This window comes from Balaenoptera physalus (assembly GCF_965194825.1).
Source record: "Balaenoptera physalus genome assembly, chromosome: 2".
Classification (NCBI taxonomy): domain Eukaryota; kingdom Metazoa; phylum Chordata; class Mammalia; order Artiodactyla; family Balaenopteridae; genus Balaenoptera; species Balaenoptera physalus.
The window spans coordinates 129,841,245-129,868,965 of record NC_138883.1 but is presented as its reverse complement, the minus strand read 5'-3'; the positions used below and the strand labels follow the sequence as shown (position 1 = coordinate 129,868,965).

Genomic DNA, 27,721 nt, shown 5'->3' with positions numbered 1-27,721 from the left:
AGAGAGCCTGGGAGTGAACATTTTCAAACTGCTTCATATGGAGTACATTAAGTATAGAATATACACATCTATACAATTTCCTTCAAGACAAAGTGTTACATCCAGTCTTCCAGTTTCCCTTCTCAGAGACAGCTACTATTGTTACTTATGGAAACTTCCAGATTGTCTAGGAGAAGGGTTTCTCATCTTCAGCACTATTGACATTTTGTGCTAGATAGTTATATGTTGTTGGAGAGGAGGAGCTGTTCTGTGTACTGTAGGATGTTTAGCAGCATCCCCGGCCTCTACCCACTAGGTGCCCTGTCCAGTTGTCTCCAGATATTATCAGCTGTTCTTCTTATTGAAAACCACTGGTCTTGGGACACACACACACACACACACACACACACACACACACACACACACATACTGCATGTATGTGTGTGTGTGTATATATCTATATTATCTATATCTATCTATCTATCTATCTATCTATCTATCTATCTATCTATCTATCTATCTATTCAGCTATGTATATATATGGTAGCGGAATAGTATTCGCTTGTATGGTTGTACCATAAATTATTTACCCAATCTCACTTTGATAAATATTTCTTTTTAAAATTATTTTGCTGCTCTAAGCAATTCTTCAATGAATATATGTAAGCATCGTTATGGGGGTAAATTCTTAGATGTGGAATTGCTGAGCCAAATGTACATGTATTTAAAATTGTGATAGATATTAACTAAATGGCCTTCCAAAGAGATTGTACCAATTTTCACTCCCAGTAACATGGTACAAGAGGGCCTGTTTCTATATACCCTTGCCAACTCAATGTGTTAACAAACCTTTTCATCCTTTTTAATCCAAAAGGTGAAAAAAAGGAGTCTTTCTTTAACCTCAGCTCTGCCACTGTGTTCAGTTCTAGAAGAGGTATTCTGAAGAGAAGTTGCTCAAAAAGCAACACTTTTATAGATCCAAAGACCAGGAAAGAGAATTCTGGTGAAGAATCTTGATGAAACTCTTCAGTTTTGTTTTGTTTTGTGTTGTTTTGGCATGCTGAATCTAATTTATCCAAACTCTTGGAAATTGCAAGTGATTCTCAAGGAGAGAACCCAGCCCCTTGAAACTGTGTGCTTAAATCACACAACGTGCTGAAGCATGATTTCTGGAAAGACATTTTGCATTCCTGTAGATATATATATGATAAATATTTTGTTATCATTCTTCTGTGGTGCTAAGAGGTGCTGTCTGCTTTAATGTATGTGCAGAATTACAGATATACCTGATCAAATAAAGTCAAGACAAGAATCAAGCCTCATAAAAATCTTGCCTACAGCATGTACCAAAAAAAGTCAGTCGTGCCAAGACTATGCAGGCTAAGCAAACCCGGGGGTTGTGCAATTACCCGGCAAAGGTTGAAATTTCTGACAAAAACAAGGACCTCACTGAAAACGTTAGCATAAAAATGAAACCTCATTTTTTTTTAAAAAACAGGTCATTTTGATACTTCGCTAATGTGAACATTGAAAACCATGGCTTCTGACCTCCAGTATTTCCTTTCTCTGTAAAGCCCAGGATAAAATAGACTTTCCATTCTCAGATTTTCTGGGTTGGTCACTTTGACTCTAACTTAAACCAAGTTTTCAAGGGGTTGCATCAGACCAGAAAGTTCCACATTTTGCCATTGCCTTATTGAAGACAAAGATACATTCTGTCACTCAGGGACCAGTTATTGGAAGCCTACTATGTATCAGGTCCTCAGCTAGACTCTGGCAAAGGCACTAATGAGTAAGATGCCATGTCTGATGGCCAGATCTCATATTAAAAAAGATCATCTGGGAAGAGAGGCTGGGAACCAGGGGTGTGTAGAAGTCTGCCTGTATGTGCAGAGGCCCCCAGGACCCACCAGCAGGAGCTCTCAGGGTTTATCAGAGTCCAGAGGGCTGAAATTTACTGACCAGTGCAAATGGCTCAGGCTACTCTTAGAAAAGCTATTGAGGTCTGTGATCTGATCACCCCCCATTCATCCCATTGGAGCAGGAGGGATCTCCTGCCCTAAAAAACACGAGATGGCCAAACACATGACATCCAGCAGTGGACAGATGAGACTGGCAGCAGATTATGAGTCACATGTGCTCACAGCCTGAGGGAGGAGGAGACTGAATGCTGTGCAGGGCCACACTGGGCTTGCACTCAGGAGCAGAGTGAACCAGCAAGAGCTGGGCGAGAAATGCTCTCTAGTAACAGGAGGGTGAGATGCCCACTGGTTCCTGCAGGAGAATGTGATTTGCTTGTTTGAATAATTGTGTGGGCTGGCAGGGACATGAAACCTATGAGGTTTAGAACTGGGTGGGGTCTGGTTGGCCTGGCTGGTCTGGCTGATAGGGTCACCAGCTGGTTAGGGGCCATGCATGTCTGGTGAGAACAGGGAACTCATGGTTAGGACTCTGCAGCCCTGTGAGGGTCAAAGATGTCAAGGCAGAACATGGAATTTCAGGCTTTACAATATAGTCTGTTAGGTTTCTTACTGATAATTTTCCTTCTGTGTCTCTTTTCCATTAGGAGCCCAGGGTTAGCCTTGAGGGTAGGAACAAAATTTCTCCACTCACAATCTAAATACAAGCATACAATCAACTCTTGCCACTCAATTGTTGTGATGTCTGTAACTGAGCAGGACCCTATGGGATCTTTCCAGAACAGACCCCCTCCCAAGTCCTCTGCCTGCCTTTTGTCTGTAGAAAAACTTTATAGTCAAAGAATAAATTTAATCAGAGAAGTGAGAAAATGCATAAAGAAAGGAAAACAGTCAAGCAAAACAAAATAATGATAGTTTGGCCGTTAAATAAAGTCAAGGAACTTTAGTTCCTCTTCAAGGGCTATAGAGAATATTCTGAGTCATGTCCTTTGAGCTGTTTTGCAGATACTGAAATGCTCAACAGGTGGAAGAAGTTAACTGTATGCTACAAGCATGTAGACCCCAGACCAGTTGAAACCAGAAGGTTGATGATGTTGACTCCTGATTACCTCACCACCAACCAATCAGAAGAATGTCCACGAGCTGATCACACACCCCACAACCCCCTCCCTTACCCTGTCTTTAGAAACCATTACCTGAAAGCCTTCAGGGAGTTTGGGCCTTTTGAGCACTAGCTGCCTGGACTCCTTGTTTGGCACCTGCAATAAACGCTGCACTTTCCTTCACCACAACCTGGTGTCAGTAGATTGTCTTTACTGTGTCTAGGCAAGTGGACCCAAGTTTGGTTTGGTAACAATGTCTATTTTCTTATTTTCTCTCTGGCACATAGGTCCCCTTCTGATAATAGCTCAATTTGTGGAGAACTACTCGACCCACTCTCAGCCCATGTGTTCCTGGGTTTTTGGTGAATTCAATTCCCCTTCCAGGATTCTAGTGGCAGGTAATGACCCAGATGTGACCCATCAGAGCATTCTATCACCCTGGCCACAGTGATTGGTTCAGAAAGAGATGTGTTAGCCAGGCCAGGCTTAACTCTGGGACTTTGATTAATAGAAATTTAAAGAAAGCTCTTTCTCAGTGGAAACAGTCTTAATCTGTTTGGCCTGCTATAACAGAATGCCATAGACTGAGTGGTGTATAAACAACAGAAATTTATTTCTCATAGTTCTGGAGGCTGGAAAGTCCAGGGTCGAGGTGCTGGCAGATTAGGTGTCTGGTGAGAGCCTGCTTCCTGGTTCATAGATGGCCTTCTTGCTTTGTCCTCACATGGCAGAAGGGGAAAGGGAGCTCTCTGGGTCTATTTTATAAGGGCACTAATCCCAACCTGAGGCCTCCACTCTCATGACCTAATCACCTCCCAAAGGTCCCACCTCCTAATACCATTACATTGGGGATTAGGTTTCAACATATGAATTTGGGGCACAGAACAGGGTAAATGGGAGAGAGGGAGATAGGGAGGGAAAGAGAGGGAGAGAGAGAGAGAGAGAAAGAGAGAGAGAGAGAGAGAGACACGGAGAGAGTGTTTTAGTTTCCAGTCCAGCAACGCTGGAATTAGAAATGGCACTGAATTTTCAGTCGAACAAGCCAGTAAATTCTCCTTATTTTTGGTTTAAGTTGGTTTGACTTGGGTTCCTGTTACTTACGCTAAAAAACTGCTGACTAATAGACTGACAGACAGTTGCCTCACTTGTCCCTTTTGAATGTGAAGGGAGCAATGTATTAACATGCTGGTGATTTAATCTGTTGTTTTTTCATTGTTTTCCCACTTAGATAACAACACCACAGCAACAGCCCTCCAATGGCTTAAAAACCATCCCGGGCCCCCCAACCTTGCTTCAGCCATACTTGCCTTCTTTCTATTCTTTGAACGAAATAAGCTCAGTCGCACCTTGGGGACATTGTCCTTCCCTCTGCCTGAGACACTCTTCCCCAGGTCTTCACCTGTCCAGCTCCTTTGTCACCCAGTTTAAATGTCACTGCCTCAGAGAAGCCTTCCCTGAACCCCTAGCTAAGATCTCCTCTCAATGGCTCTCTCATGGTCTTGTGTTATTTCATTATAGCCCTTATTGCCATCTGACATCTTCTTGTTTACATATATATTTTATTGTCTGTGTACCTGCATGACTACAAACTTCCTAAGAACATTGATCTTCTCTGTATTCCCCATGCTTAAGACAGTGCGTGGTACACAGTAAGGGCTCAGTAGAAGTTTGTGAAATCAATCAATGAACGGCCAAACATGTAACTACTATTTATGCATGCAGATTATGTAAGCACTTTATGTAGGTTACTCAGTCCGTAAAACAACCTTGAGGAAGGATTCCTATCATCCTACAGGTAGGAAGATAGAGGTTTGGAGAAGTTGAGCAACTTGCCCAAATTTACACACCTGGGAAATGGTAGAGGTGTGATTTAAACAAAAGACCACTGGACTCCAAAATTTGTAGTCTTATTTTTTTCAGTGACTCCCAGATTTGTTTCCAATGTCAACATTCTAAAATCCTAACAGATAAAAATCTTTGCTAGATCATAAGTAGCAATTTGGGAATGAGTTGTATAACGTGGTCATCACCAAGAAAACTGACCCTTCTCTCTCTATGAGATCTTAGGGACACATAGGCCCAAAATAGGTCTAAATGGACATGCTAATAGACAGGTAGAGCTTGGTAATGCCTGGGATGCATCTGGAAATAAATTATTGAGGGGGAACTAGGGCAATTACAGGATTTAGAAGAAATATCTGTGACAACAATATATAGACAAAGAGGACAGGAGAGAGATCATGATCTCATATGCAAGGGGTAGATGTGGGTGGGATATTGGGAGGGATATTGCTGTGAAATTCAGCCTCTCTTTGGATGGAATACAAAAAGTGAAAAGAAAATAAACTCAAGGTTGGGAGTTATTGTAATTGACATGCGAATGTATTGTTGGTTGTGGAGAGGATCACAAAGTCAGAATAAACTCTGTGCAGAGGAAAAAAATATATAACAAAATGATAACATATCATAGAAATTGAAAGACTTATTTGAAGTTAGATTGTAAAAAACATCCAGCTGTCAAAGATTCGATTTCTTATATTTTTGAAGTTTGTTTAAACTTCATGCAGACTTTGACATGTAAGATTATAAATTGAGCAAAGGAAACGTCTTTTATCCTCTTCTTCGAGAACCTGAATTCATCCTTTTCATCATAAGGCATTCAAGAATAAAAGCCCATGACATAAGAGAAGTGAAAACAACATTTTTAATGCTTGAAAAAGATGTAATAGGCAGTGTTAGAATTTATACGTGTGTTTCACTTTCTGGTGTTTAGGAATAGCCATAGACATGGCAGTCATAGATCCTATTGCTGTGTGTAATAAGTGGAAACATTGTTATATTCTGTGGGTTTTTTTCTCAATTCAGAACATTGGCCACCTCAAAACATTCATACTTATAAGTATTTTCCCAATAGTTTTAATATTGCCCAATTTGAAGTTGAACTTACCATTGTAAAAATGCTTTATACCTGTTATTTAAACTCCACATGAGGGGGTTGTTATTGGGGAGTCGAGTAAATTATAGAATACTAAAATATTTTGTCACTTAAAAGTTTTTTTTATCTTGAAATACTTTCAGACTTATCAAAAGTGACAAACATAGTGCAGAGAATTCATCCAGCTTCCTTGAATGTTATCTTACATAAGGATAGTACAATTATCAAAACCAGGAAATTAATAGTGACATAACACTATTAACTAAACTACAGACCTTATTCTCATTTCACCAGTTTTCTCACTAATGTCTCTTTTCTGTACCAGGATCCAATACAGAATCCCCTTTTGCATTTAGTTGTCACGTTTCTTGGTCTCCTCCAATCTGTGACAGTTCCTCTGTCTTTCCTTGTCTTTCATGATCTGGACACTTTCAATGAATACTTGTCAGTTATTTTGTAGAATGTCCCTCGATTTGTGTTTGTCTGAGGTTCTCTCATGATTAGATTCAGGTCATACATTTTGGGCAGGAATACCAGAGAAGGGACGTGCCTTTCTCGTTGCATCATACACATAGTGTGCATAATGTCGATAAACATTGTTGCTGGTGATACTAGCCTTGTTCACTTGGCTCAGGTGGTGTCTGCTGGGTTTCTCTATCATAAAGTTACTATTTTTCTCTTTGTAATTAATAAATATCTTGCAGGTAACTACTTTGAGACTATGTAAATGTCCTGTTCTCATAATTTTTTTCCCACCAATTTTTGCATCCACTGAACATTCTCGCCTGCAAGAAGTTATTAACTGTGGTGTTTGCCTAATGGTGGTTTTTATATTGTTCTCATTCTTCTACATTTTTTTTTAATGGGAATTCTCCTATAAGTAACATCTATACTTTCTCTCCTGTTAATTTATTCAGCCAATTATTTATTTGTATCAGTATGGGCTCATTTTATTCTATAGGTTATAATCCAACACTAGCATTATTTACTTTGTTGCTTCAATTGTTCCAGCTTTGGCCATTGGCAGCTCTTTCAGATTGGCTCCAATGTCCCTTTGACCTGCCCATCATTTTTTTGAGAACTTCCTTGCTTTCTGGCACCATAGGTTTATCTAGGTTTTTTCGTTTTGTTTTGTTTTTTGTTTGTTTGTTTTTCCTTCTCCAATCCTGAAATCAGCCATTTCTCCAAGGAGCCCTGGTTTCTTTTACTGGAAAATGTCATTTAGATCTGGGTGTTTGTCATGGAACTTGCAATAGAAAAGGAATGCACAAAAGGTCTCTTTCTTTCACATATACATTCGTGATTTTAACTCTAAAGCACTTATTGTGTACAGTACAAAGTAGATTACGTCTTTAGCTTTAGGTTTAATTTAAAATGTGGAATTTTGATTTTCTGAAATATTCGCAAGTCATTAGATCCTATGTCAGATTTACAAGTAAAATTTACAATCAGGTAACTTTATGAGCAAGATATTTCTCTTAAATATGGTATTTCTCAACAAGACACAAATCCTTACACAAAGTTAAATTTGGAGAATTTGCTAATTTGGAACACATTTAAAACCTTCAATTTTTAATTATTTATAGTTGTACAAGATTGAGACATCATGAAAAATATTACTTTGCCTGGTTCACACCATATTTAATAAATATCAACTTTGTGTAAGTGTGGGGACACAAGACTGAACATGGCATGACCCTTATCTTCAAGCAGCTCACAAACTGAAACCCCTGTGAGGCTCTTTTTATTTTCCCTCGTTCAAATAAACTTGCTTCCCCCTTCCCCCCTCGTATGAATCTTTTTTTCTTTCTTTCTTTCTTTTTTTTTTTTTACTGTCCATCCCTCTCATTGTCATTCTGATATGTATTTATGTTTTTTCTCCAGCCCATATACCACAGCTTCAAAATTCTGCTTAAAATTCTCTTCCCACAGGAAGACTTCCCTATGTTGTCCAGTCTCAACTAGTTCTTTTTCCAACCCCACGAGGCTAAGGATAATTTGTCCCACAGGCATGTCAAATTCAACATGAGCAGAATGGAACTCATCGTGCTCCCCTCATCCAGCTCCCTCAACCTCACATTCCTCCAGTGTTCCCCACTTAAATGATGCTGCTATTATCTACTCAGGAGCCTAAGCCAGAAACCTGGAGGCAGCTGAGACTCCTCTACCTTCCCTGACCCCATATTCAACGGTCAGCAAGCAGGTCAATTCTCCTTCTAGCTCCATGTTTTGCTTCTGCCCTCTCTTTACCATCAGGCAACTGTCTTCATTCAGGTCCTCCTTCTTCTTATCTCAGTTGCAATTTGTCTTAAATGGGTCCTCTGAAAAGCAGACCTCAAAACAAGGATTTTGGTGCAGGTGGTTTATTTGGGAGGTGATCCTGGGAAGGGCTCTGGGGGAGTGCGGAAGACTTGGCAAGTGAGGACAGACATCAAAACTGTGCTAATGAGTGGATCACCACTGAGGACCACTGGGGCCCAATTCACTGGGGCCCCTGAGAGACTTTGGGGTACATGCCTTAGAATTGTCTTCCTAAGGCGTGAGGAAGCTGGAGTCTTTATCTCCTGACCCAAGGAAGCCCTCTCTTGGGGCCAGAGCCTCAACAGAGACACAGGAAGCCATCAGCATGTGTGGGGAAAGTCTGTGGAGATGTCCAGGGATGGGAAGGGTGGGGGCTCTGCCAGCAGCGGCTATACCATCAGTGCATTCTAACTGGTTGTCCTGCCTCCAGTCTTGCTCCCTCCCACCCACCTCCAACTACTGCCCTCAGTGATCCTTCTAAAATGCCAAACAGATCTTGCTATTCACCTGCTTGAAATCTGTCAGTGCTTCCCTTTGCTTTCAGAAAGAGATCCAAATGGCCTGGCTTGATGGGCTAAGGCTCTGCACCGTTTCGCTCCTGACCACTCCCCAGCACTTGATCAGACTCCAGGCTCCAGGCACACTACTCTAGCTGTGGTTTTTCTCTTGAGCCACACTCATGGGGTCCTTGCACACAGCAGTCCCTCTGCCTAAAGGCTGCTCAGAAATATTTAACAAACATTTGATTGTCTACCACACGCCGGGCACTGTGCTAGATATGGCAGATCAAGTAAGGAATAAATCACATTTCTTGTCTTCAAGGGGCTCATTCACCAGAAGGAAGGAGACAGACATACAGAAATACACTTCAACTAAGCACTGTATTAGAGAAGGGTTCTTAGAGAAGATGCCTAATGGAGACTTGATGGATAAAAAGGGGTTTACCCTGCAGACATAGGAAGTAGCCTGGTGTGTGATTAAGATTCCTGAATGCGGACAGTGAGGTATCTGGCAGGAAGGGGTGAGAGTAAGGCTGGCCAATGGTCAGGGACCTCTGCCTCCTAAGGAGCTTGGGCTTTATTCTTCAGCTCAAGACATAATGAGAGGACCCCTTTTCATCCTTCTTTGGAGGCTTTTTAGATTCACTGTGGGGTTGCCTCATCTAAGAAGCCTACCCTAATTCTCTTTTCTTCTTAGATATTCATCTTCTGTGCTCTTCTAGTGCCCTTGGAAATCCATCTCTTGGTGGTTACCAGGCTGGCTTGTGTTTTAAGGTGTATGTCCCCCACCATGGCCTGCCAGCCCCTTTGAAGGAAGGGCTGCTCTTCCTTACCTCTATATCACAGTGCCTAGTACAATACGGAGCCTCTTCAGTTGAGACACACTTGGACACCTAAGTGCTTTAAGTGCTCTTCCAGAAAGAGTTGGAAGACTAACAGATGCTGCCCTTCAGAAGTTCCTTCCAAGCCAGTGGCGCATGGTCTAGGCCCAGCTGAGTGCAGCAAGTTGCTGGAGACACTGGACTTCAGGTACATGTTTTTGAAATCATAGAGGCAATGATGATTTCCTAAAATTGGTTACTTTAATTACAAATAACAGTGATTATAGCTTGCTAATGGATTTTACAATAGCTGTGCTCTAAAATTCTTAAACTTACTTTTTTCCCCTCTCTTCTTTCCTCCCTTCCTCCCTCCCTTCCTTCCCTCCCTCCCTCCTTCCTTCTTTCCTTCCTTCCTTCCTTCCTTCCAACTCCCTGTAATTCTTAGACAAGGGCTTTGACTTGCAGGGGGTAGTGGGGAAAGAGGTGCTCTCTTAGGTGATGCAAACATTCTTCATTTCTGCTTTGGCTGGACTCAGAGCCAAGTTCTCTGCCTGGCTTTCTGGAGTGACCAACGGCATTTGAATGGGTAGGGGATGGGCAGTCTGAGCTGAGTCTTCTGTGCCCCAAGAGGGTCAGCTTCTGCCAAGGATGGGAGATGGGGTGAAGCAATGAGCATATGAAAACCTCTTTCAGAAAAGTCTGTTCTCATTGTTCCTCTTCTCCTTTCAGGGCAGGTGGGAATAAGGGAGCCATTGCTCATGGTCCTCCCACCTCACCTTTTCCTTTCTGAAGGAAAACTGTTCAACTCTTCTATTTTCTTGGAGCAGAGAAGCCAAATCCAGCTGGCTTTGCAGCTTCTGGCAGATTAAAAAGTATGCATTTCCACATGACTTGCTGAGTTACACCAAATTCTAACGTGTTTTTAAAAAAACCTCCCTGCTGCTGGCTCCTCTGAACGCTGACATTGTGGGGCTCTGAGCACAACTCCAGGTTAATTTTCCAGTGTCTGGTGTTTATGTGTCACTTTTGTGTTGGGTTCTCCCCAGTACATTGCCTTGTCCTTGAGGGAGGAAGCTTGTTAGTCTCCAGCTTCCTTTGTAACTTCCCAGTTCCTCTGCCCACAGCCTCTGCGCATCTGCTCACCCACCCCAATCACTTTGTTTCAAAGTGCTGTGCGACTGAATTTCTCATCTTCAAATGAAAATAATTATTTGGCTTTGTATCCACTGCATAGGTACCTCTGGGTGCATAGATAGGCAGCGTGGCCGTAGAAACTCCAGAGGCAAGCAGCCTTCATGATGCAAAGACTACAAATGGCTCACCTCCTAACGACCTCCCTCGGCAAAAACCAATAGCCCCCAAACACATTTCCTTTGAACCGCTCTCAGAAAAGGCAGTATGCAGAGTGGTCAGGAGTTCAAGTGCTCAGTGCCCTCCTCCTAAGCTGTAACCTCAAAAGGGCACTTTAGCGCTCAAGCTTCCCTTTCCTCCTATGTAAAATGGGAATAGAAACTGAAGCTACTTTATGCGGATGTTGTAAGGATGATGAGCTATCATATTGCAAACTATTCAGCACACAGTTTAGCGCTCAAGGCATACTAGCTGTGCCTATCAGTAACTAGCTATTACTAGTAGTCAAGATTAGTAGTTTGAGTCTCTCCCCGGACGTGGCGAGCTTGGCTGGGGTCGAAAGCCCGAAAGGGGTCGCCCGCCTTCCAGCCTTCCAGGCCCCTTTAAGTCCTACTGTCTGGGGGCAGGGGTCCGAGCCGCCTCGGCGCGCCAGGGGCCTGAGTCCCAATTGTGCTTGCTCAGTGAGGGTGACCTGGTGGCCGCGCAGGCGAGGGCACAGGTGCGGTCCCAACCGCAATGTGGGTGTGGGCACGGGCGTGGCGAGCGGAGATCTGGGGCGCCAAGCTTGCCCCGAGGGCGGGGGTCTGGCAGCGGCTCCAAGAGCCCGGCAGGGGGTGTCTGGGCCCTCCCGAAGGACGCCGCCTGGCACCCGACTCCGGACGACTGACGGACTCGCCCCCCGAGCCCCGGCCCCGCCCCTGGGACCCCGCCCCCCGGCGCCCCGGGTTGGCTGGAGCCGGCGGCCAAGCGAGGCGATTTGCCACGCGCCCCGTCTCTGGAGCCGCTCCGAGCCCGGCCCCCGCGGCTGGTCAGGGAGGCAGCAGTGGGGGAGGCAGGGCTACAGGGCGCGACGCCGCCGGGCTGCCCCGCCCTAGGAGGCGCCCGGGTCCTCATTAAGTGACCAGTATCCCTTCCAGGAGAACACGGTCCTTCAGAGGGAAGCGAGCTCCAGCCTGTAGCCCCGGCGCCAAACCGCCGTCATCTCCTTCCTGTGCCGGGTGATCCGTCTCCTCACCCACCAGAAAACATAGTCCGCCCCTCACGTCCTTGTGGGGTAGTGCTCGCTTCCAAACAGTGTGACTCTCTTTGCCCGCACCCTTGTCTTTCCCACTCCAAGTGCTCTAGGACCCACCAAGAGGATAAATCAGCTCTGTGAAGAAAACTTCAGGGAGAAGCCAGAGAGAGTGCGAAGGGAAGTAAAGGAAAAGGCGAGCTTGGCGGAGGGACACAGAGTACCGTCGAAATAGTGCGCACGCGCGCCGACAGGAACGAGTTCCGGTCTGGCCCGGGCCTGTCTCCTAAAAATAGCCCCGGTGTGGGGATCCGTGCGCTGATGTCCCGACGAGTCCCGGGCTGAAGGAGGCGGCTCCGGGCGGCGCGGAGCGCTGGTGGCGGGCCCCCGTTCCGGCTTGTGTGCGCCCGCCAGCTGCGCCGGAGAGACGGTGAGGGCCGCGGGCGGCAGGGCTCAGTCCGCGGGGCCAGAGGGGCGGCGTCTCGGCGAGGGGCCTGGGGGCGCCGGGGAGGGGGGCGACGCGGCCCTGGAGGGGCGCCTGCGGGGCTCTGGGGACAGCGGGACGGTGTGGTGTCCGGCTGGCAGAGAGCAGGGGTCGAGGCGCGCTGCGGCGGGCGGGTGGGGTGCGGGGAGGCGGCGAGCGGTGGTCGCGTCGGGGTCGGAGACAAGGGGCAAGGCGCCTGCGGAGGTGGGGGCGGGGTGCCCCGAGGGCGGGCCCGAGGTCTGAAGGGGTGTCGCGGGCCGGTGGAGGGAGGGTCGGCCGCGCAGGCTCGGCGCGAGGAGCCTCCCAGGGCGCGCGCTGTGTTTGGGGCTGGGGGGCGGTGGTGGACGTCGCCTCCTTGAAAGTTGGAGTTCCCTGGGGGCCCGGAGCCTCTCTGTAGGGGAACGCCCGAGGGCTGTTTTCTTAATCTTCCAATGTGAGGCCGGGGTCTCCCCGAAGCGGTTTACCGGGGGGTGCGGGGGGCGTTTTGCGCTGTTGTTGGACTCGAAGAAGTTCCCCCACTTCTGTTTGGGAGAAGGTTGGTCTAACGGAGTGGAACTCTGTGTGTGTGTGTGTGTGTGTGTGTGTGTGTCAGTCAGTGGCCGTGTGTGTGTGTGGATGTGTGTGTGGATGTGTGTGTGGATGTCAGTGGCCGGGTCGGTACTTGGGGCCAAGAGGTGGCCCGGGCTGGGGGTACCTGCGGGTGCGGACGCCCGACCGTGCGGGGAGACGTCGCGGGGAGGGAAGGGGCTACAGAGGGAACCGCTCGCTGCCCTCACCCAGGACGTCCATCTAAGTAGATCCCGACTCGCAGGGAAGGTTTTGTGTGATAGGAACTTTGCCTTTTAGTTCGATTCCATCTGTCTTTGATCAGTGAGGATTTATTAGTAGGTGAGATAGTGCAAACAAGTTTGGAAAAGATGAGCATTTCTGAATTAGAAAAACAAGGGTTTTTTGTGTTATTTTGTTTTTTTGTTTTTTTTCGCTTTAAAGTGTAACTATAAAAATGTCCTCAGACCTGATGACTGATTACTGAGATAAGAAACGAGCCTTCTGTCATGATCCAGTAGGGAACCATGTGTAGATTGAAGACTAGCAGCACCGTGTTAACCTGCATTTTATTTTACAATGAGATTGTGATTCCAGTAAGTGTGCTTTTAGAAAGGCCTGCTGTGGTGTGTTGAGAGTGTGTGTATTTTAAAACAAATACTGTCTAAACATTTTCAAGTTTTAGCACAGTATGTTTGCATTGTGTCTTGTATCTATTACTATATGGAGAGAAGGTTCTCTAAAACTGTAATTAGGTGTACATTACAGAAGAGCACTTTTCCTTTAAGAATCCAGCTGTGTTGTTTTGGCATCTGCCAAGTACTCCAGTTGTCAGTTTTAAAATCTGTTACCTTGGCAGTACTTGTACAGTCTGTGGAAAAGTTAAACAAAATAGCTTAAAGATTTTTTCTGCAAACACAAAAACGGCATTTATTTTAATAGTGTGAATTTAGGAAATGAGGATAAAATAACTATATTGTGTTATTATGGCTTTTGTGTATACGTCTTTTGGTTTGGGGTGTTTTTTGTTTTTTTGGTTTAGTTTTGGAAGGCTCAGTCTTTACTCATTTCTTTTCCTGTGAATGGCAACTTTTGTTTTAAGAAAAAAGTCAAACGTGTTTTCACTAAAGTGGAAGACAATTTTAGTTAGACTTTATATCAAACATAGTGAACACATGTTATATAAAACATTAAGATTAGTTCTATATGATGATGCACTAACTGATTCTGGAATCACTTCTAATTCTCAGTGAGCGTTGTAGTAAAAAGTTGTGATAATGGTGTTAAAATGAAAATACTCTGAAGAACTAAAACTAGTGATTTAAATACTTTGCAGACACAGGCTTTAATATTTCTGTTGGAAGAGTGCTTCCAATAGAAACTTATTTACTAAAGCCGTCAACGATTGTGAGATGGTAGTGACCTCTCTAAACACAGGTTTTTCCTTTAATTCACACTGTTGTTATATATGAAACTATGGTTTTATTCATATTGGAGCAAAGATGATAAAATCATGTTAACTCCTTAAATTGCTTCCCAGCAAAAGTCCAATAAAATTGTTTAGGGCAATGAGTGAATGAGTGGTGGGGAGTGCTCAGTAGAAGGAAGCTCTTTGGGGCTCAGAAATAATAATTGTAAAGTCACCATGCTGAATTAGGGTTTGAGTATAATCTTCTATATTGTTAGAGTTTTTATGTTTCCTTAATGGGTATGTTTGACAAAGATTATTTTGTAAATGCAACTGGAAATAATCTTTTAAAGATGAGTTGTTTTGAATGGTGATTTTTATTTTTCAAGGCAGTTGCATTATTCTTTGTATTTTACATTAAGAATGCAGTGCAGGTTAATATTAATTTTATTAATATTCAAGCAGTAGCAGTGTCGTCACTCATTAATTTTTTGGTTACCAAGAGAAATATCTAAGTGTATTCTGAGAGTGGTTAAGTAATTGTGGAAATGTTTATTAGAACGTGATTTTGAAGTTTGAAATATTTTAATAAAATCTTTTTAGTAGATTTGTTTTCCGATTTAGGAGGGGGAAGCCATAAGTAAATTTGTTACTGGGAAGTGGCATGCTTATCAGTGTGGTTTTGGGAAGCCACTTTTTTTTCCTTCCTTTGCTGCTTTTATAAAGTCTGGCAAGAGGAATTTAGAGTAACACACAATGATGATGGTCCTAGATTTTCTTTGGGCATTTCTAATTTTATATATTCTATCTTGTAATCAGACTATGCACCTATTTTTTGTTTGTTTGTTTTGGAAGATATAGTAATGGTACATATGAATGTTACAAAGTCTAGCTGAAGTTTTCTTTTATCAGCGATGGGGCAATGAAAATACTGCTTTGTGGACTGAAAATGATCAGCATTGCCTTTTTCTAGATTAGAAAGAAAATTTCTGAACGTTCTTAGTAAATTGAGAAGTGAGTGCTCTCTCAATGTTTGAAGTAATAAGAGAAGTGTAAATATGGAAAATCAAATCTGTTTTCTAGTTAGATAACTTCCTGCATAGAACACTCTAACACGTTATGCTGATTTGCAAGTCCTCATAAAGGAAGGCTGCTTGACTTTGTCATCAGATCTTGGTTCTGATCCCAGCTCTACCACTGACAAAGTTATGAGATGTTTTCTGTAAAATGGGAAGGAATTACACCACCTGCCCCATAGAATTGTTAGAATTAAATGAAATAATGGTGTGATAGTTCCTAGGGCGTTCCCTGAGACTTGATGTACAAAAATGCATATTGCCTCGTCTCCCTTCATCTCTTCCTGCATACATCCCTTCCTTCCTATGTAGATTGTGTAGGTACTCTGCCCAATACCTGTACCTTTAATGTTTGTTACCAAAAGGACTTCGTGTAATGTATAAATACAGGAGAATGCTCATATATTTGTTTGGGATAAAATATCCCAGCATCTTAAATTCATTGTCAGATTAAACATAAAATGTTTAGTTGGCTGATATGCAATCATTGTTGGATTCTAACTTCCATGATCTCTCTACATTAAAAAAAAAAAAAAGTGAAATATAAGCATTTTTCCTACTTTTCACTGAAACATGTCTTTTAGGAATTATCTGTGGGAGTTATCTTTAAGATATGATATTTAAAATTTGAAATTACAAAAATATTTTTATAACATACCTGGAATAGGTATATCTAACAAATAGGTTTTCTTTAGTTGGTAATTTTAATTTTTTATTCTTTTTACTTGCTTGGTGGAACTAAATTATTTTATTTAGGTGTGCTTTATCTGTGTATGGTTTATCTGTGTACTCTATGATAAATGGATCCTGTGTCCAGTTTATTATAATTGAAAGTATAAGCTCATTTGTTAATAAGACTCATGCATGGCACGGGATATGTGTTGGCACATATTTAATAAATACTATATTATTTATATAGATATATGTTATTTACTAATTTTAATATTTTTGTATTTACTAAATTGATATTTACTGAACTTAGTATTTTATCTAATATTGAATCATCTTAATAATCACTCAAGATGAAATCGTAAGCATATGAGTTAAGAAAGTTCTCTGGTTTATGAAGTGGAATACCAGATTTTTGAACATTGGTGTATGACAGCAGATAATTTACTTCTTCAGTTTAATACCTGTTGATGCTGAAAGCCAGAGGAATTGTTAACATGGGTGAAAAACAGACACTAGCTGATCAGACTTCTAATAACTATCAACCAAGGCACATCTTTTTATGGTTGTCTTGAATTAATACTAATTTTATTTTCTTCCTTATACAAAAATGTAAACTTTATTTTATGAACTTAAATTCAGCCATCAATAAAGTTACATTGTTATATGTTTTGAGAAATGTTTTGGTAGTGGGTGGTAAATTTATACTGCATGAGCTGGACCTTTTCACCAGGTTATTTTTGTTGCCAGCAGCATGCATGTGGAGCTTGACTTGGATTAGTTTGAGGTATGATTTGTGACCCTTGGAACAAAAGAATACTCTCCATTTAACCTGGTAAGATAACTTGTAGCTGTTGGCTTATTAAAACAAGGTGCTCTTGCATTGACTAATATTGTATTTGCTTGTCTCATTTTTTATCTCCACCCCTAGCAATCCATCTTTTACATAGAGATTAGAATTACATTTCTAAAATTCAGATCTAAATTGCATTCTTCTTTTAAAAAAAACTTTGAAGGCATGTAAAATCAGTAAACAGGCAGTAATTTAAAAGATAAGAGGTTGATCTCTAAAATCTGACTGCCTAAGTTTTAGAATACCCACTCTAGCACTTTTTCTTTGGCAAGTTCTCAGTCTTCATGAGGCTCAGTGTATAAAATGGTGATTATAATGTTATTTACTTTGTAGAGTTGTTGAGACGATTGAATGAGATGTGTATTATCAAGCTTTTAGCACAGTCCTTGGTACCTAAAATGCAGTAATTTTTTCTCCTACTGTTACTGTCATTACAGCTACTGCTGTTGCCATTATTAGTCACGGTTCACTTCATAGTATGATTCTATCCTATCTTTCTAGGCTCATTGTCAGCCACAACTCTTTAGTTTCTATGACCCAGTTAAGGCCAGCTATTTGCTCTTCCCTGAAAAGGCTATTATTTTCATGCTGATGTCTCCCACTTTTATTTTTCTAGCCCAGAATTTTCCTGAGTGTGATATCCCCTTGGAAATCTAGTTGGGATTTCAAACATCATGTTAGCCACGTGACTAAGATATAGCTATTTATTCCTTTCCCCCAATCTTCTTCCTCTCTCCTACCCTCAAACCCTGGTGTCTCTGCTGGCCCTCCCCATCTCAGTAAATGGCAGGACTCAAGCCAGAAACCTAAGATATCATTTCGGGTTCTCTTCTTTTCTCTCAGATCCAACCCATCCACACGTTATGTTGTACCTTCAGAATCTATCTTGAGCCAATCCACTGCTCTTAGCCTTCACTGCCTTCACCTCTTTATTTCAAGGCCTCATTATCTCTTGCATGAATTACTGCAGTAGCCTCCTGACTGGGCTTCTTGTTTCTTTTCCTGTTCCTCACAAGTTCTTTATTCACACAGCAGCCCTAGGGACCATTTTAAGAGCCTCAGTCATGTCATTTTTCCTTAAAATCTTCCAGTGACTTCCCGTTTCTCTCGAATGGCCTGTATTCTTTTCCGTGACCTGAATGGCCCTGAATGATCTTTCTTCTTCTCATTGTTCTTCCCTTCATTCACTGGATGCCAGCCACTTGCGCCTCTCAGTGTTCTTTAAACTTTTTACTTCCTTTTTAGGGTCTTTTGCACTTTTTGTACTACCTGCTTGAGATGCTTTTCATAAGGCTCGCCTGGCCAAACTCTTTGGAACTTAGCCCAGATCTCACTTTCTCACTCAGACCATCCTGTTTAATGTTGCAGTCCGTTAGTTACTCTGTCACCCATTTTGTTTATTTTCTTTAAGACACTTAGTATAATTTGTACATATCTTGTTTAGTTATTGCTTAATTATGGTTTTTCTCCATTATCTGAATGTAATATATCTATATCTTCATTCATGTTTTTGCCAGGGATTGGAATGCTCACTTGCTCATATTTATCCTTTAAGTTGTAGCTCAAATGTTATCTTGATACCGATTTTAATGTTTTTAGACAAAGTTTTCCTCCCTTGCTCTTGATGCACACACTATTTGTAGAGTAAAATCCATTATAGACTATTTAAAGTATTATAATTGATGTCATTCTCTTCTGCTAGGCGGAGTTCCTCTGTCAAAGACTGTGTTGCTCTTTCTGTATGCTCAGTACCAACCAGTCTGTCATGCCACATATTAAATCTCCGTAAATGTTGAATTGAGTGGAAGTTGTCCTAATCAACTGAAATGACCAACACAAACCAGTTTTCCCAAATGAGACTTTAAAAATTATAAAAGTACTTTCCAGATTATAAAATACTAGTTTGTGCATTTCCTGTACGTATTAATATATGTGTTCTGGGTCAAGGCAGGAATCTCAGAGCTATCGAGCCTAAGTATAATAGCATTTCCTGAAATTCCATTTTGTGAGAGCTTTTGTGGCCAGCATTAGGAACCTAAGAACTATTTGTAATGGTGAAGATGGTTCCACATTCTAAATACCTAAATTACAAATGAGCTTTTGGAACATAACCTGTTTGGAAGTTGGGGACTGTTTTAGCAAAATGTTTATTTTGATGCTGAAGACCTTGTTCTTAATGGTGTTAAGCTTATTTTCACATGGATTATGAAGGGAAAGGGAGAAAAGAATCTGCAAGTTGAGATTTTGTTTTTCAGAAATGGCTCAGTTTTCCCAAAGTAAAGGTATTGTCAGAAGGTTGTTGTTGTTGTTGTTTTAATGTTTTGCTTTGGAAAAACCTTAGAGAAAAGCTACAAGACTAGTACAGTGAACTCATACACCTTGTCACCTAGATTCACCGATTGTTAATATATTTAGCATATTTGCCTTATGATTCTCTGTGTTTGCAGAGTGGCCCCAAACTCTGGAAACAGATATTATTATTTTATTTTATCTATAATTTGAAGCTCCTTGATTACATCTTCTCAAGTATGCGAAAGATTCAAGTTTATTCAGTTAAAGTCAGAGGCATATCATCTGAGGCAGAGCATCACAGATGCATACAAGGGATAGACTGGAAATGCTGCATTAATGTACTTTGCTAACAAGGAAACCACATATTAAATATATTAATCTCATTCAGCATATCATGTATTGTGCTGTAATAGCAGGAATCCACTGTGTAGATCTTTTTCCTTCTCTTTTTCCTCTTTTCTTTTCTTCTCTCCTTTTTCTTCCTTTTCCTACTATAATTATTCTTATTGTTAACCATTTGAGAGTAGGTCTCACACATCATGATCCTTTACCCCAGGTGCTTTAGCAATATTAAGAATGAAGAGATATTCTTACATAACCACACAGTATGATGGATTCAGGAAATTTAATATTGATACAATAATTTACTATACAGTTCATGTTGAAATCTCCAGTTGTGCCAATAATATCCTTTAATAGTGTTTTTTTCTAATTCAGTGTTATTTATTGCATTTTAGTTGTCCTATCTCCTTTAATTTGAGACAATCCTTCAGTGTTTTTTTTTATCTGACATGAATAGTTTTGAAGAGTACAGGTCCTTTGTTTTGTAGGATGCAGGAATACCACATAAGTGATGATATATCCTTCAGTGCATCACTATCAGGAGGCACTATAATGTCTGTTTGACCCATTGTTGTTGTTTACTTGAATCACTTAGTTAAGGTTTGAAAACTCCATATAAAAGTTTTCATTGTCCCCTTTGTTATTGTTGAATAATCTTTGGGGAGACCCTTTGAGACTGTGTAAATACTCTGTCTTCCCCCAGAATGTTCACATAATGGTTTTAGCATTTGTTGATGATTCTTGCCTGAATCAGTTATTACACAGCGGTTTCAAAGTGGTGTTTTTCTATTATTCCTTCTACATTTGTTAGTCGACCTTCTATTCAATTGTAAATTAGAGCTTTTCCTTTTCATTGCTTATTTAATATCAATATGTTTATAGATTCTTTTTTTATGAAGTAGGTTATACTCTATCACCTGTCAGTGTTCATTTTTTAAAAGTATTTATTTATTTATTTTTGGCTGCGTTGGGTCTTCGTTGCTGCACACGGGCTTCCTCTAGGTGCGGCGAGCAGGGGCTACTCTTCATTGTGGTGCACGTGCTTCTCATTGTGGTGTTTCTCTTGTTGCGGAGCACGGGCTCTAGGCGCACGGGCTGCCGTAGTTGTGGCTCGCGGGCTCTAGAGCACAGGCTCAGTAGTTGTGGCGCATGGGCTTAGTTGCTCTGTGGCACGTGGGATCTTCCCGGACCAGGGGTCAAACCTGTGTCCCCTGCATTGGCAGGCAGATTCTTAACCACTGTGTCACCAGGGAAGTCCCCTGTCAGTATTCATTTTGATGTTCCAAATTAACTCAGATTTGGTCAGTGGGAGCTCCTTCAACTTAACTCATTGACTGTTTTGACATGTTTCTATCATTTTTGGAGCACTTCCTTACTTTGGGGACAGAAGATATTCTAGGCTCATCTTCTGCTTTTCCTGCAGCTGTCCTAGGATTGGCCATTTTTTCAGGGAGTCCTGGTTTCTTTCATTGGGCTAAGAGTATTTAGAAGTCAAGAACTGGGCAGTAGGTATGCTTGTTGATACTGGAATATCATTGTTTTTGAGCCTTTTCAGCTGACCAAGCTGAGAAATTTTGAGTTTATGCTAATTGCTCAAGCAGTAGATTGTAATTTTTCTTTACGTTCCTGGAACTCCTTAGCACAGAATCTTTTCTTTTGAAACTGTTAACAGTTTAAGTGACTAATTTGTCACGTAATTTTTCTGTCTTATTCTGTAATGGTTGGGTCTTGATTTCCAAAACTTATTTTAAGGTTCTTGGGAATAGGAGTCCTGTTTTATATCTCTTTGTATGTTCAGTGAATATGTTTCATAGTGCCTTGAGCATGATTGGTACCCATAGGTGGTTTATAATGTATAAATATAATAATGACTCAATATTATCTTTATTACTCTTATACCATAGTTAACTATTCTTGTGTTTTGTTGTAACATTTCAGGTAATTTTGTGGAAACTTTTAAGTGAATTGGTGATTCACTTGTTCTGTTTATACTAACTTTATTAACCTTGAAGTAATGAAACATCTAAAAGTTTTTCAACTTAAAAATTTTAAAAACCTAATTCTTGAGATTAAAGTATATAATTAAAGAACATCAAAACGACTAATCTTGACATTGCTGTTTTATAGTGTTTTGTTCTTTAGCCCTTTCTGGGCTTCACTTTAATTATAGTGAGATGATATCTAGATCCTTTTTAAGGCTAGGTTACATGCTTTATATATAATTAACGTTGACTTGTTTATGAAAGTGAAATTAAGTGCTACAAAGTATAGTGGAAAGAATAGTGTACTACTGAGCCAGGAGTCATTGGGTTCTAATTCTTCGTAAACATTGTGTTACTTTGGCAATTTCACAGTTTGGTTTTCATTATCTTATTCATTCAGTCCACAGGGCTAGGTGATGAGGAATAAGAGTGAAAAGGCATGGCTTTCACAGTCACGTGGGAGTATGGACACATATAGGTTTATAATTCACTTTGCTATGTGCTTGATGTGTATAGTGCAGAGTGCTACAGGAGCACATAGAAGGGGCAATTAACCCAGTTTCAGGGAAGCCAGGAAAATTTATTCCACTGGAGGTGACATTTTCAACTTAGGTTGAAGTCTAAAGAGTGAATAGGACTTAGCCTTGTGAAGAGAGTAGATAGAGTTTACTAGACCTGTGTTAAGGGCAAGAGATACATTTAAGGACCTTGGGTTGCTTGGAGAAACTCAAAGAGTACACTATGGATGGATCAGGCAGTGCCAGAGAGATTAGACTGGAGAGATAAATAGGGACCAGATTATGAAGAGCCCTTAAGCTGTGCTAAGGAATTTGTACTTTATTTTAGGAAAAATCTAAGCATCTTAAGCCTGGAGAAAATTAATTTAAAAGGTGATACTGATTGCACTGTGTAGACTTCTTCAGAGAGAGTTACAACTGGTAGGCAGGGCTTCCCTGGTGGCGCAGTGGGTCAGAATCTGCCTGCCAATGCATGGGGCATGGGTTCAAGCCCTGGTCCGGGAAGATGCCACACGCTGTGGAGCAACTAAGCCCGTGCGCCGCCACTACTGAGCCTGCTCTCTAGAGCCCGCGAGCCACAACTACTGAAGCCCGCGTGCCTAGAGCCCGTGCCCCACAGCAAGCGAAGCCACCGCAATGAGAAGCTAGCGCACCACAACGAAGAGTAGCCTCCACTCTCTGCAACTAGAGAAAGCCCGCGTGCAGCATCAAAGACCCAACTCAGCCATAAATAAATAAATAAATAAATAAATAAATAAATAAATAAATAAATAAATAAATTTAAAAAACCCAAAAAACTGGTAGGCAGGGAGAATAATTAGGAGGATGTTACAACAAATTAGTTAAAAGGGGTTAAGGTGGCCTGGACTGTGGTAGTGGGATGAGGATTGAAGAAATAGTTGGATTTGAGGAGTTATATAGGAGGTAGAATGAAAGGACTCAGTGATGGAGGGCTTGTGGTAGGTGAAAGAGAAAGAGTTAAGGGTAATGATTAGGTTTATGGCTTGGGCAATTGAGGGAATGAATGGGTGGTTTACTGAAATAGGAAGCACAAGGGGAGGTTTAGGCTTTGGAGAAAGATGATGAATTTACTTGTGATAGAGTGCCTAGATGGATAAAGAGGGTATGGTCAGAGAGTGGGATGTATAACTTACTCTCAGAAGTGGAACAGTTCCTGTTAATGACGAGGCCTAAGGAGTTGCCCATGGAATGGGTGTTTGAAGAGGAGTGGAAGTGAAGATATGTAGTGGTTGGGGAACAGAGGATTTATCTATTAAAAAAGAGCCTAAGGGTATGCCTGCCCTAAGGCAGAGCACACTGTTTTAGATTATCTCAAGGTTTTCAGCATATAAAATGTTTCAGATACTGTAGTCTCAATAAGATTGTCTTAAGTTAAACAAGCAAACAAAAAAGCAAAAAAAAAAAAATAACCCCGCAACAATAAATATTTTTTTCTAAACAAAGCAGGAGACTGTTTAATTGCCCCAGACTCATCTTGTGTTTTACCTTTCCCAATCCTGGAATCATCCTCTTTTCTAAAGAGCCCTGGCTCCTTTCGTTGGAGGATGGCATTTAGAAACCAAGATCTGGGTGCTAGGTGTGCTCATTGCTCCTGGGGTGTCATTGTTTCTAGGCCTTTTCAGCAGAGCTAAGAAATATGTGTGTATATACTAACCCACACATATATGTATGTGTGGGTTAGTATATGATTGTATACATGTACAGTCACTTCTACTATATATAACATGGCATGTGTGTTCCTGAAAATCAGTGTGCGATGCAAAGTTGTATAATAAAGACCACGGGGTTCATGGCATCGATGGAGCCAGGAAAACAATACTCAGAAACTCTGTCAGTGACGCATTAAAGAGAAAAGATAGGAACCTAATAAACCTATTTAAAACAGCAGTCATGCGGTTAAACATGTTAAATGGTTAAGTATTACAGAAAGAGTAAATGTGGCTCTTTGCTCTGAAAAAGACATGAAGTTTGCTTGTGTAGGTGAGTTTTGGAAAGGTTGTGGCTTGTGAGTTATTGTGAAGTGGTGGATTGAAAGTTATCTGAAATCAAATGAAACACCACCAGATGTGGATGGATGTGGCTCATAACACATACTGTTATGTTATGTACTGTGGTAGATCATTTTCATTTGAGTCAGTTCTCCCTTGGGTGCCTTGCAATTTATTCTTCATTTCTGCAATAATTTTTTTTCTATTTCTTTTTTGAATTCAGTCAGATTTTTAAGTTTCTCATTTTTGTTTTTAGTTTTTCAGTTTCTGTCTGATTCAAAGTGGTTTTCATATCCTCCAATGCTTGTTTGAATATGTTTAATCCAATTATTAATATATTAGGATAATGTATTAACAGAATATATTTAATTCTATTTGGAATACTGACTTACAGAGTTTTTGCTGCTTTGAGGTTGTTTTTGGTAGGAGGTTTTCCTCACATGATATGTCAAAATCTGTTTCCTGATTTTCTGGATTTCACTTTTCTTTTGTTCATTTTTGTGATATTGGGGGGTTTTACAGTATTCCTAGTTTAATGGTGCCCTCTTCTGTCGGTATAAAATAGTCCTGTTACTTCAGTTGTTCTTATTTGTTTGTTTTAATGGTTGGAGAGAAGGGTTGTGAGACTTCCAATTTTATGATTCTTTTTGGTCTGGCGGGACCTTAAATTTTCCCCTTTTTCTTTTTCCCTTTACCATCCAATTGCCAAAGGACACTCTTTCCTTCCTTTTGCCTGTCTTCTCCCAGAGGCCATGTGTTTCAAGGTTGTGCCCCCTTACATGGCGGCTAGTGCTTTAAATGGCACCTGTTCTTTAAATCACCAGAAGTTTGAACTTCCTTCCCTGTGCTCTGTATTCTGATCTGCCCATTTTCCCAGTAATTCCCCAGATTTAGGGTGGGTTAATATTTTTGGTGGTCCTTTCAAATGACCCTTAGGCCTGTTTGCTGGCATCAAGCCTTGTGGTGCGTGGGGGTGGAGTGACAGCTTGGGAGATCAATCAAGTACTGGGATTTGGTGATTTTTCTGTTTCCACTCATAGAGAGCATTTTTTTTTTTTTTTTGTCTTTAGGCTATGCTGAAAGCTTGGTTTTGTGTAGGATTTCCTTTTCCACCTTGTATTTTCGTATGGTTTAGGGGGAATATTTTTAGTTAGATAATGCTACCACCATTGGCCTCACTAAAGTGTCTACTTTTGGGGGAGGGGGAGCAGGAATCTATTGACTTATGCTATCAATGCTACAAGGGTTTTAGTAAGAAAAGACACAGGTAGTCAACTTAACACTGGTGAGCTAGAGATGTTAGAAAGTACCCTGTAGGAGATATAAACCAATTTAAATACTCTTGCTTCATTCTGCTAGCATGTAAATGCAGGTTCTAGGTTATTGCAAGAGTCTTAAGTGCTTTTTTTTATAAAGAAGGTTATTAATTCAAATATTTATTTCTGTAATGTATATTGGAAATGCTTTGGTTTTATTTATAACATGAATGAGTTATAGGCCTATATTCAACCTAGCACTTCTTTGGTACTTCTTTATTCTAATGACAATCTAATATGTGAAGTTTTCAGAAAAGGTAACTTTTTTTTTTGGAATTTAAATCATTTTTAATAAAATTCTTTACACTTAGAGGTGGAGATGTAAATAATATATAAGAAATATAATGGTATATAAAGAATAATAAAACATTCACTTGTGGATCTACTACCTTACTGAAAAAATAAAACTACCAGTATTGTTGAAGTCCCCTGTGTGAACATTCACAGTCTTATTTCTATCTCTAACCCCAGGATTAAGAATTATTAAGAATTTGTGATTATTATTCTCTTGGCCTATATTCTTAAGCAGGTTACTATTAGTACATGTAGCTAAAGTCCGTTTATTTTCCATGACCTCACATGCCATTGTATGACTACTTCACAGTTTATTTATCCATTCTGCTTGTTTCCTGGTTCTGTTAGTAGGATAGTAGATTTTTTTTTTTTTTTTTAGAAAGGTAACTTCTAAACTTGGGAATTGATCTGATAGATGTTAACTTCTTTGAAAGTTAAACTACTTGTATCTCTTCTTTTTCTTTTTCTGCTCTTTTGGCTTTCTCAGTTTTATTTTATGATTGAACTGTTGTCCTTTGATTACAGTAAATTGTAGGTGTCGTGTTATTTCTTGGCTGTGCACTTTTATGGTGTTCAATAAGATGGCACTGTATCTGTTGATTATAGCTGAAGTTAATTGGTTCTGTCTTATATGCTTTATATCTATGTCTTTTTAACATGAGAAATTTAACATAAAGTTGGAGTTATGTGTGGAAGTTCTTTATGCTTGGTTTCTAGAATTTAGTTGCTTAAAATATTTATTACCTTTAAGCATTTCTTTCCCTAGAATTAACAAGTTTTTTTGTCAGTGTTTTATGTTGTTGGGGTAGAAATTGACTTGTTCCATTAGTCATTATACATTTCTTTTAAAAAATATAAACCAAAATTAAAAGGCGTATTGACTTTAAACAGCAGAAATCTTTCATAATATAAATTAAAACCTTTGCTATTAATGATGTGTTTTTGGAATTCTCCACCTGGCTTTTTGATGGTGTTTAAAGGCAGTCAGTACCTATGCCCAGCTGTCTGTCTTTGGAACCTCATATATGGGCTTTCATTTCTTTTTTCGTAGCTTCCCGAAGTCTTAAGTAATGACTTGACAGGCTCTCTATACAATTTCTTTTTACTACCCTACCCCTTTTCTTTCAACTGGTAAATATGGTAGCCCCAAAGCAATGTCCATTGCTCTGCTCCCTTGCCCCTTCCTTTGGACTCTATTCCTTTTCTTTTCTCACTACTTTAACTATTGTTTCTGTATTGTTGATGCAGAAATATAAACACATTTAAGATATAGCTCTTTGCTTCTAGTAGGTAATGGTGTAGAAAGGGTAAAACCCCATTAATTACTATGCTACATTAATTACCAAGTGATGTGTAAATCTTAGACACAAGGCATGGATTAGGGAGTTCAGGGAAGGAAGAGTTCAGAAGTGACCAGGGAATGCTTCGTGGAAGAATTGATATTTGAGCTGGATGTCAGGTTTTATTGTCAGAGGTGTAGAAAAGATATTTCACATAGAGAAATCATTTTGAGCAAAAGAACTAAAACAGAAAAGTGAGAGGCATGTATTGGACACAGTTTGGCTAGATTGGAGGGTGTTTCAGAAGTAGAAGATGGTAAAGTGGGAAAGAGAGCTTGAGACCAGATTGTAGAGCACGTTGGATGTTGAGCAGTTTGGACTTTGTTCTTCAGCTAAGGAAGAGCTGTTGAAAAGTCTTTTAAGCTTGGAAGTGACCAGGGCCGTCTTTAATATCCCCATATAACAAGATAACAAAGATGACATTATGTCCTTCCTTATTAATAAAGCTTGGTTCCTTAAAGAATAATGCTCAACAACACTTATTTGAAAGGACAGTGCTAGCCTCATTCTTAATTTGATTGTTTGAAGGAAATTGGTGGGAATATATGCCTTTCAAGTAGAAGACATGAATAAAGATAGATTATTCTTTTCTCATTCTCCTCTGTATCTCACTTCTTTTTTTTTTTAATTAATTAATTTATTTATTTATTTTTGGCTGTGTTGGGTCTTCGC

The 27,721-nt window shown here is 40.6% G+C and overlaps 2 long non-coding RNA genes across 4 annotated transcripts in view; both read left to right on the top strand.

The window, feature by feature from the left end:
• Positions 1 to 11,664: 11,664 nt before the first annotated feature.
• LOC309654475 overlaps positions 11,665 to 27,721 on the top strand; it is a 38,178-nt gene continuing 22,121 nt past the window's right edge. The window contains exon 1 of one of the 3 annotated variants that reach the window (XR_014260276.1): positions 11,665 to 12,350. This is a non-coding gene — a long non-coding RNA (uncharacterized lncRNA). The remainder of the gene's footprint in view (positions 12,351 to 27,721) is intronic. The other 2 variants (XR_014260277.1, XR_014260278.1) reach the window with 2 other exon arrangements.
• LOC309654488 lies at positions 12,643 to 15,981 on the top strand. The gene is made up of 2 exons (XR_014260291.1): positions 12,643 to 12,939; positions 13,418 to 15,981. It is a non-coding gene; the product is annotated as an uncharacterized lncRNA (long non-coding RNA).